Genomic DNA, 11,050 nt, shown 5'->3' on the forward strand with positions numbered 1-11,050 from the left:
ACAAAATATACATACAAAAATCTGCCACATTTCTATATATTAATAACAAGCTATCAGAGAAATTATGAAAACAATCCTATTTATAATAGCATCAAAAAGACTAAAATACTTACAAATAAATATAATCAAGGAATTGAAAGACCTATACACTGAAAACTATAAGACACCGATGAAAGAAACTGAAGAAGACAAAATAAATGTAAAGATATTCTATGATCATGGATTGAAAGAACTGGATATTATTAAAATGTCCATACTACCCAAAGCAATGTACAAATTCAATGCAACTACCTTCAAAATTCCAATGGCATTTTTTTTCACAGAAGTAGAAAAAACAATCCTAAAATTTGTATGGAACCACAAAAGACCCCAAATAACCAAAGCAATCTTGAGAAAGAAGAACAAAGCCAGAGCCTCACGCTTCCTAATTTTAAACTATATGACAAAGCTACAGTAATCAAAACAGTATGATACTGGCATAAAAGCAGACTCATAAATCAGGGGCCCCTGGGTGGCTCAGTCAGTTAAATGACTGACTCTTGATTTCAGCTCAGGTTATGATCTCAGGGTCAGGGGATCAAGCCCCGCATCAGGTTCTGTGCTCAGTGAGGAGTCTGTTTGAGATTATCTCTCTCCCTCTCCCTCTCCTTGTGCGCCCCCATTCTTGCTCTCTCTAAAATAAATAAATACTTAAAAACAAAAACCAGACACATATATCAATAAAACAGAAATATTTGTCCAGAAATAAACCCACACATACAGTCAATTAATCTATGACAAAGGAGCCTAGAGTATACAATGGGAAAGGACATTCTTTTTAATAAATGGTGCCAGGAAAACTGGACTGCAACATGTAAAAGAATGAAAATCTATTACTATCTTCTACAACACACAAAAATTAACTTGAAATGGATTAAAGAGTTGAATCTAATACCTGAAATCATAGAACTCCTAGAAGAAAAAGAGGCAGTAAGCTTCTTGACATCACTCTTGACAATGATGTTTTGTATGTGACAAGAAAAGCAAAGGCAACAAAAACAAGATAAACAAATGGGAACAAATTGAATTTAAAAGCCTCTGCACAGCACAAGAAACCATCAACAAAATGAAAAGGCAATTCACTGAATGGAAAAATTATTTTCAAATCATATATCTGATAAGGGGTTAAAATCCAAAATATATAAAGAACTCCTACAACTCAATTGGCAAAAAAAAACTAACTTAAAAATGGGCAGAGGATCTAAATAAATATTTTTACAAAGAAGACAAACACATGGCCAACAAGTACAGGAAAAGGTACTCTACATCACTAACCATCAGGGAAATGCATGTCAAAACCACAGTGAGATATGATCCTACACCTGTTAGAATGGTGATCATCCAAAAGACAAGAGACAACAAATGTCTGCAAAGCTGTGGAGAAAAGGGAATCATCATGCACTGTTAGTGGGAATGTAAATCAGTGCAGCTGCTATGGAAAACAATATGGGCATTCCTCAAAAACTTAAAAATAGAACTACAAAACGATCCACAATTCCACTTCTGGGCACTTATCCTACAGAAATGAAAACACTAACTCAAAAAGATGCATATACCCCCAATGTTCATTGCAGTATTATGTATAATAGCCAAATCATGGAAGCAACCAAAGTGTCCATCGATAGATGAATGGATTAAGAAAACGTGGTATCTCTCGATAGATAGATAGATAGATAGATAGATAGATAGATAGATAGATAGATGATAGATACACAACGGAATATTATTCACCATAAAAAGGAAGGAAATTTTGCAATTTGGATAACACAGATGGAATAGGTGAAATAAGTCAAAGACAAATATTTATGCACTCATATGTGGAATAAAAAAAAAACAAAGAAAAAACAATTCCTAAAATAGAGTGGTGGTTGCCAGAGCAAAGGGAGTGGGATGAGCAAAACGCATGAAGAGGGTCAAAATGTACAAACTTCTAGTTACAAAAAAATTAATCATGGGATATAATGTCAGCGTTGTGACTATAGTTAATAATACTGTACTGTATATCTTAAAAAACTTATTCACAAGAAAAAAATTTGTCACTATGTATGGTATTAGATGCAAAGCAGACTTACTGTGATCATTTATGTGTATATATATATATATATATCTACCAAATCATTATGGTGTATACCTGAAACCAATAATGTTATATGTCAATCATATCTCAATAAAAAAGAAAACATTTCAGATAAAGTTGAGAACCCCATTGTATTCTTCACAATCCGATTCCCCACTTTTCTTGTTAGGAATTCAGTATTGGAAGGGAGACAGAACATAAAGACTCCTAACTCGGGGAAATGAACTAGGGGTGGTGGAAGGGGAGGAGGGCGGGTGTTGGAGGGGAATGGGTGACGGGCACTGAGGTGGACACTTGACGGGATGAGCACTGGGTGTTTTTCTGTATGTTGGTAAATTGAACACCAATAAAAGTTAATTTAAAAAAAAATAAAGTTCCCTTCATTTTAAAAATTGTTTTGTAATACATATATACATACATGAACAATGTATACCATGAGTGTATTTTTCAACATTTAACAAATGTTAAATTGCACCATGAGGTAACATGGTTTTTTCACTCAACATTATGGTTTCAAGATATTCAATGGTGTCTCTGCAGAATTTTTTTTAGAGAATCAAACTTATTAGTTGTTCTCTTTATGATTTGTTTTTTATTTATTTAAGACAACTTTCCTGTCCTATAATGATAAAGATGGTCTGTGTTTGGTTTCATATTATGATTAACAGATATTTAATATTTTATAACAGATATTTAATATTTTTAAATGTTCTCCTCATTTCTTTTTTTTAAGATTTTATTTATTTTGAGAGAGTGTGGAGTGTGCTTGAGTGTATATGGGGGGTAAGTAGAGGGGGAGGGAGAGAGGCAAGCAGACTCCACACTGAGTGTGGAACCTGACCCTGAGATCATGACCCCCAGCTGAAATCAATCTGAAGCTCAACCAACTGAGCTACCCAGGCACCCTGAGTTTTAATTTTATTTGGTCCCATGTCATCCCCAGTTCTAGTAGAACCACATACTGAATGATCCTTCCTCCCCCAACTGACTTGATATATCCCACCTCACACATATCCAGGTTCCATAGACATATGAGTATATTACTGGTCTCTCTACTCTAGTTTATGAGTATTTTCATCCCTCCCGGCACCATGACACAGTGTCTTAATTACTATAGCTTTATAGAAAATTTTAATCGCAGGTAGAGCGGGAGCCTCTGCTTAGTTCTTCCAAAATCTTTTAGATATTTCTCCCCTGTTTTTTCTATTCTCTATAACAGTTTGTAAAAGAGTAATTATCTGACCCAAAAGACTTGGTAACATTTTTCTGTAAAACTCCCTGAGCCTAATGTCTTTTAAGGTAGAAAATTTTTGACTATCAATTCAGTTTATTGATTTATAGAGGTTTGTGTTTACCTTGAGTCATTTTTGATACCTTTTCTAAGAAAAATTATTTTTTAAGTAGATTTCATTTATTTATTTTACAGAGAAAGAGAGAAGCACAAGCAGGGGAGAGCAGCAGAGGGAGAGGGAGAAGCAGACTCCCCACAAAGCAGGGAGCCTGATGCAGAAATCGATCCCAGGACTCTGGGATCATGGCCTGAGCTGAAGGCAGATGTTTAATGGACTGAGCCACCCAGACGCCCCTCTTAAGAAAATACTCTTTTATGTTTTCATGTTTATGGGCACAAGGTTTGTTATAGCTTATGATCACTGAAATCTCTAATTTATCTACATAATTGTTGTATTCTTTTCCCCCCAATACAGTCTTTTCTTTACTGTTGTTGATATTTCTCGTTGTACTCATTCTTTTTTCCCCAAAGAACCAATTTTCTATTGATCCTGTCATTTTATTTGTCTTTTACCAAACTCATTAATTTCTGCTCTTTACAATTTCCATATTTCCAGTTTATTTTTCTTTTTTAAGTTGAATACTTAATTCATTTATTTTTAGTTTTCTATTAAAAGTAGTAAAGATTGTAAAATTACCTTTAATTATCATTTTAGCAAGATAAAACTATTTTTGGTAGTATAGTACTTTTATTGTCATATAGATTTTTGTTTCATTTTCAAATAATTTAATACTGACAGTAAAAGCAATTCTTATGTTCTACATCCCAAATTCCACAAATTTATTTTGTAGAATGTCCATCAATTAGGATTTGATTTTTCTTCATGATTCAATTCAGTTTATATAATTTTGGCAGAGCTAGTTCAAAAATGATACACCCCTCCTATCACGTCTAACCAAGATACACACAATTACCTATGTGTCCCATTACTTGGGGATGCTAATTTTGATCACTTAGTTATGATGTCTTCTGGTTTCTTCACTATAAAGTTACTATTTGCCCTTTGTTATTACAAAGTACCTTGTAGAGGAGATCCTTTCAAATCATGTAAATATCCTCATCAAAATGTAACCCAATAGTTTTGTCATCCATTGACAATTACCAAATGGTGATTTTCTGTTATTCCTTCTTTTTTTTTCACTTAAATCAAGATGCTCCCTTTTTAATGTGTGAATCAATTATGTAAATTAAAGAGGAATTTAAGAATATTTTTTAAGAAATAACAATTTTAGGTAGGCAATTGTAAGGAAGATAACAATCATGCATCCCAAGGCTACGTGATTCTTCCACAGGCCCCAAGGGGAGAGCTCAATGCCCTGGGTTAGCAAAAATCCTTTGCCAGTATGTATTGCATAGCTACAGGTATTGTTCGTTGTTACGTTGACTCCTGGGCAGAAGTTTTGTCCCAAAAATTCATTATACTGCAAAGCCGCATAACCAGATCGAGGAATGCTTAAGTACCAAAGCCATGAGAGCCAAGGCCCAATAGTTCTGAGATTTACCAACAGCCCTGAAAATATCATCATAAACACAAAGGTGATGGTCATGAGGAGAGTTGCTATGGATACCACCTCTGGCCTGCTGCTATGGTCAGTGCCATAGAACTAGCTGAATAAGCCACCATCATAAGAGTAAACATCATGACGAAGAAGGCCTCCACAACTGGTTTCAGTCCTAACAAGAAGTATATTATACAAGTAAATATAATACTTGGTAACATCCTCATGGGTGGTAAATCAGATAACAGTTTTCCAAAGAAATAAGATGACACTCTGTAATATCCACTGATATATTCATGTATAAAGAGCTTCTTCTCAACCACAAGGAGCTCCACAGCTGACACACTGCTGAAACACTGGTTGGTCGTCAGGAATAAGAGCACCCCTGATCTATTCTGGATTCCTGTAGAATCATTTTTTAGATCATAGAAAATGGCACCTAAAACCAATCCCAGGATGACTGTTACAATTATCTGAGCGATAGAGGCCTGGGGATTACCCAGTAAATTTTTGTTTTTGTTTTTGTTTTTGTTTGCTCTTTTTTTAATAATAATTTTATTTTTATTGGTGTTCAATTTGCCAACATACAGAATAACACCCAGTTCTCATCCCGTCAAGTGCCCCCCTCAGTGCCTGTCACCCATTCACCCCCACCCCCGGCCCTCTTCCCCTTCCACCACCTCTAGTTCGTTTCCCAGTTAGGAGTCTTTATGTCTCCCTTTCTGATATTTCCCACACATTTCTTCTCCCTTCCTTTATATTCCCTTTCACTATTATTTATATTCCCCAAATGAATGAGAACGTATAATGTTTGTCCTTCTCTGATTGAGTTACTTCACTCAGCATAATGCCCTCCAGTTCCACCCACGTTGAAGCAAATGGTGGGTATTTGTCGTTTCTAATGGCTGAGGAATATTCCATTGTATACATAAACCACATCTTCTTTATCCATTCATCTTTCGATGGACACCGAGGCTCCTTCCACAGTTTGGCTATTGTGGACATTGCTGCTAGAAACATCGGGGTGCAGGTGTCCCAGCGTTTCATTGCATCTGTATCTTTGGGGTAAATGCCCAACAGTGCAATTGCTGGGTCATAGGGCAGGTCTATTTTTAACTCTTTGAGGAACCTCCACACAGTTTTCCAGAGTGGCTGCACCAGTTCACATTCCCACCAACGGTGCAAGAGGGTTCCCTTTTCTCCGCATCCTCTCCAACATTTGTGGTTTCCTGCCTTATTAATTTTCCCCATTCTCACTGGTGTGAGGTGGTATCTCATTGTGGTTTTGATTTGTATTTCCCTGATGGCAAGTGATGCAGAGCATTTTCTCATGTGCATGTTGGCCATGTCTATGTCTTCCTCTGTGAGATTTCTCTTCATGTCTTTTGCCCATTTCATGATTGGATTGTTGGTTTCTTTGGTGTTGAGTTTAATAAGTTCTTTATAGATCTTGGAAACTAGCCCTTTATCTGATACGTCATTTGCAAATATCTTCTCCCATTCTGTAGGTTGTCTTTTAGTTTTGTTGACCCAGTAAATTTTTGAATGAACGCTTGGAAATCCATTTGAGTTGCTGACAGAAGGAGGTGGCATATGTGATCTCCTTAAAGGCTGAGCGCTTCCTTTTCTGACTCTTTGAGAGTTGATCTAACTCCTCTTTTGTTTTTCTGCATGTCAGAATTGGCATAAAACTCAGCTATTCTTTCAATGAGTGGAGTACCTCTCTTGGAAGGCTCTTCAGTCACCTTGACTTTACCCTCTTGGTCCTCTCTGTTTAATACCACAGCAGAGGAGTCTCCATTAATGACATCCAGGAAGAAGTCTGCAGGGTTATTATAGGGCTCACAATGGTAACCCACTGAAGCAAAGAACCCCAAGGCCTCCTGGGCAGGCCCATGGAACATCAGTTTTCCTGCAGACAACAAGGTGAGGCTATCAAACAACTGGAAGATAGAATAACGAGGCTGATGAATGGAGAAGATGATTGTTCATCCCTGTTCAGTCATCCTCTTCAGGAGCAAAATATGGGCTCATCCAGGAACAAGATGGCTGGATCAGTAATAAGCTCCATTCCAATACTAGTTCTTTTTCTTTCTCCTCCAGACATGCCATATATAAACTGAGTTCCAACCTTGGAATCTGCCACTTTATCCAGACCTAATTGCTGAATGACCTTTTTAATTCACTCATTTTTTTCATGACTCGTCATAGTTGTTGGAAGCCGAAGAGCTGCTGAGAATTGTAAATTTTCTCTCACTGTTCCCATCACAACATCATCTTGTACCACATAACCTGAATTACATTTGAAATTGGCAGGTCAAGGTGCTCCATTTATCAAAACATCCCCAGATAATCCATGCGGATCTTTCCTTTGCAGCTAAGACATCTAACAATGAAGATTTGCCTCCACCTGTGGGTTCCAGAATGGCATTGAGGCCAGGTCTCATGACACCATTGATATTTGTTAGTATTTCTTTCTCAACTGTTTTTCGACCAAGAAGAAAGCCACTCTTCACTTTTACTCGATAGTAAATGTTATGAAAACTTAACATGGCTACTTCAGTAAATGTCTTCAGGTCATTGGAGGTCATCCTGGAGAGGTCATTGGTGCTTCTTTGTGACATTGGGATACAAACTTGGTCATTATTAGAAGACATCTGGAGAGTTTTTGCCTCTTCAGCTTAACAGAGGTTCAGTTTCACCAGGGTCTCTGATCTCAGAGTTCATGTGCTCAGAGGCCTCTATTATTCCTTCTATCTTTACTAACATTTTTTGTAAGAAAGCACTGTCATTAACTTATTTATTTATGCTTCATTTATATTTGCATGGGCTCACAGATTCCTAGCTGGGCCTAGTGAAGGAAAGTTAGTTAGCTAGGGCACAAAAATGAAGGAGGTATCTCCTCTTACTGTTACGCAAGTGGCCTTAAAAGTGATGTGCCTCTTGGACTCTTGGTTTTGGCTCAGGTCATGATCTCAGGGTCCTGGGATTGAGACTCACCCCAGGCTCCATGTGGAATGCAGAGTCTGCTGGAGACTCTGTCCCTCCCCTTCTGCTCCTCTCCTGGCTCACACTCATTCTAAATAATAAATAAATAAATAAATAAATAAATAAATAAATAAATAAATTCTTAAAAAAAAAAAAAAAGAAAACAGGGACATGCCTAGGGCCTGTTTGTTCTGTCTCTACTTTCATCTCTTCCCATCTAGATTTTTTTATTTCATTTATTTATTCATGAGAAACACAGAGAAAGAGAGAGACAGAGACAGAGAGACAGAGACACAGGCAGAGGGAGAAGTAGGCTCCATGCAGGGAGCCCAACATGGGTCTCGATCCTGGGTCTGCAGGATCAGGCCCTGCCGAAGGCAGTGCTAAACTACTGAGCCCCCCAAACTGCCCCCCATCTAGATTTTTATATTGGTCTCCACCCAGCCCTACAGGTCCCTATTCCAGAACGAGGCCTTATTAGTGTCATTTCAGAATTTCTGTCCTGTGGTAATATTGGAGACTTGGCAGATGCTTTTATCAAACAAATGGACAACTTGATTTATTCCTGTGTCATGAGGCTGTTTCTATATTCTCCTATTTCCTAAGGCCTGTATCTTGCTGGGAATATGTTTTCAGGTAACATTTTTGTAGTTTCCTTTCATGAGTCAAGATGAAGTGTTCTGCCCCTTATTTCCAGTCCTTGATTTTAAGCTTTGAGTTAGTCTTAATACTCCTTCATACTTGGAGCACGTTAGCTATCTTATTCAAAAGGGCCTAAATTCTTGGCTATCACTGCCTATTACTAGAGCAGGAGCCCAGCAACATTGAACTCTACTCATACTCAGGCTTTTCTTTCCTGTGTCTGATCCATGCAGAAACTTGTATTCCACCTAAGATCAGCTGTGCATTTTTATCTTTTCTATATTTTATCCATCCATGCTATTGTCTATAGCAATTATTGAAGTATGCACCATCTCCACATATGTCATTCTTCTTATTTTTCATTCAAAGATATTTAAGCTATAAATGTATAGACACATTATAAATAATTGATCTATTTATGATTTTAAAGCCTCCTACTGAAATCTATATGCTCTCTCTTTATTTTATCTAGGTATTTGAAATCTAGTTAATAATACATTCCAGCGAAGCCTGGGTGGCTCAGCAGTTGAGCGTCTGCCTTTGGCTCAGGGCCCGATCCCGGATTTCCGGGATCGAGTCCCACATCGGGCTCCTTGCTTGGAGCCTGCTTCTCCTCCCTCTGCCTGTGTCTCTGCCTCTCTTTCTGTCTCTCATGAATAAATAAATAAAATCTTTAAAATATATGTATATTCCAGTGTTAAACACAAGCTTTAGATTTCAAATAAGAGAAGCTGGAGAACTAAATATAGATAAGAGAGCTCCATGAGAAAACATGATTATCACTCTAAGGGAAAGAAAAAAAAATGAAGTGAACTACTCCTACTAGATGGTACAGATTGAGCTTTTGGCTTCTATAACAAATACCTAAGAGAGAAGGAGGGGCCATTTTTGTCTTATGTATGCATGTGAATATTGTTTTCATTAGTGATTATGATAACAGATCTGTTCTCAGAAGAGAGGCTAATTGTCCATTTATCTAGGCTTCAGCAAACTTCCTATAAAATTAATTGTGTGGCATATACACTATGTTTAATGACCAGCTAATAAACTCATTTTTAAGAAAGGACTGGAGATTGGCATTCTAGGATTTTTTAATAGTGGGCTGAATATTTAAATCAAAGGTATGTCTGACACTTTTTAATTCATAAACTCATTGTCTCCAGGACCTGATTTATGTATCAAATAACTGACATGGGTTTTTGGTAGCAAGATTCAGCTCTAGCCACCTAAGACAAGTGACTAATAGCTCTGGATAGCAATAGCAGGAACAGACAACCTCCCTTTAATTAAATATCAGACCTAATATCTACAACATTAATGCCAGTTCAGAAAACATAATGGAAATGATGCAAATGCAAGTCTTTCTGAATCACAGAATAAAAGGTGGTAAACATGAAACTCAATCTTCCATTTTTAGACTCATTTTCATGTATTCTCCAATCCCTTGCTTTATCTTAAAACTTTCATTTCAATAGTTGCAAAATGGAAAGTCTTCAAGAGATAGGAAATCAACGCGCTGAATGCTTAAAGAATGATACAGATACTACAAAATTGGAGTCAATGTCTTATAGTCTAACAAGAGCCCGATGAATATAGCCCACATGATAGATAATTTTCATTTTTAAATCTGTTTTGCATTTCACAGCAGAATATTCTGGCTAAAGTAAGATTTTGTTTTCCTCAACAACCCAACAATGTCAGGAGGAGTTGCTGTCTTATACTTAACATCATTATTTCTTTTCTTCTCATCCTCTCTTTCCACCACCTCAGGCTGGGCTCTCATCACCTCATGCATGCGTTACAATAACAGCCTCCAAGCTTTCAAGCTGGTCTCAGTGTTTTTCATGAAGAAAATAAATAGAAACTCCTGCTTAGCCTATGATTATGATGGGTCAAGCGCTAGGCACAGCATTTCAACATAGTTTGTCTTGTTTACTCCTCACAGCATCCCCGTGAGACAGGGACATTCTATTGTAATCTTCATCTACAGCTGAGACAACTGAGGGTCCAGATACACAGAACGACTTGCCTAAGAACACACAGCTAATCAAGGACAGAGCTTCACTTCAGACTCAGCCCTCTGAGGACTGTGCCTATTACCCTGTGCTCAGAGTATAGAAGAAGTGTCTTTACCCACTCTAGTTAGTATCATTCAATTCATCCTTGCACACCAATGCCTGAGAATCTTCCTAAAACCCAGCTCTCATTATTTCCATTGGCAATGGGATAGAGGACCAGAACTCATGTAATCTGGGCCCAGTGGACCTTTCTAGTATCCCTGTGAATTCTCTGTTCCAACAACACTTCTATTCATGGTCCCTGGGTCAGGACTTTGTTCATGCCAGTCACCCACATCTGGCAACATCTTGCTTAGTCTCTGCTTCCTCATCTACAAACTAGAAATAATGACACTGTTATTGTGATACCCAGTCTTAATGGATTAAGTTCCTAGTACAATGCCCAGCATCTAGCATGCTCTAAATAAAAGAAAGCTCTGTCTATTCAAGTCTCACT

General features: G+C 37.5%; 1 pseudogene; it reads right to left on the reverse strand.

The window, feature by feature from the left end:
* Nucleotides 1-4,553: 4,553 nt before the first annotated feature.
* LOC112927679 (broad substrate specificity ATP-binding cassette transporter ABCG2-like) lies at nt 4,554-7,582 on the reverse strand (annotated as a pseudogene).
* Nucleotides 7,583-11,050: the final 3,468 nt, after the last annotated feature.

This window comes from Vulpes vulpes, chromosome X, assembly GCF_048418805.1.
Source record: "Vulpes vulpes isolate BD-2025 chromosome X, VulVul3, whole genome shotgun sequence".
NCBI classification, from domain to species: Eukaryota; Metazoa; Chordata; class Mammalia; order Carnivora; family Canidae; genus Vulpes; species Vulpes vulpes.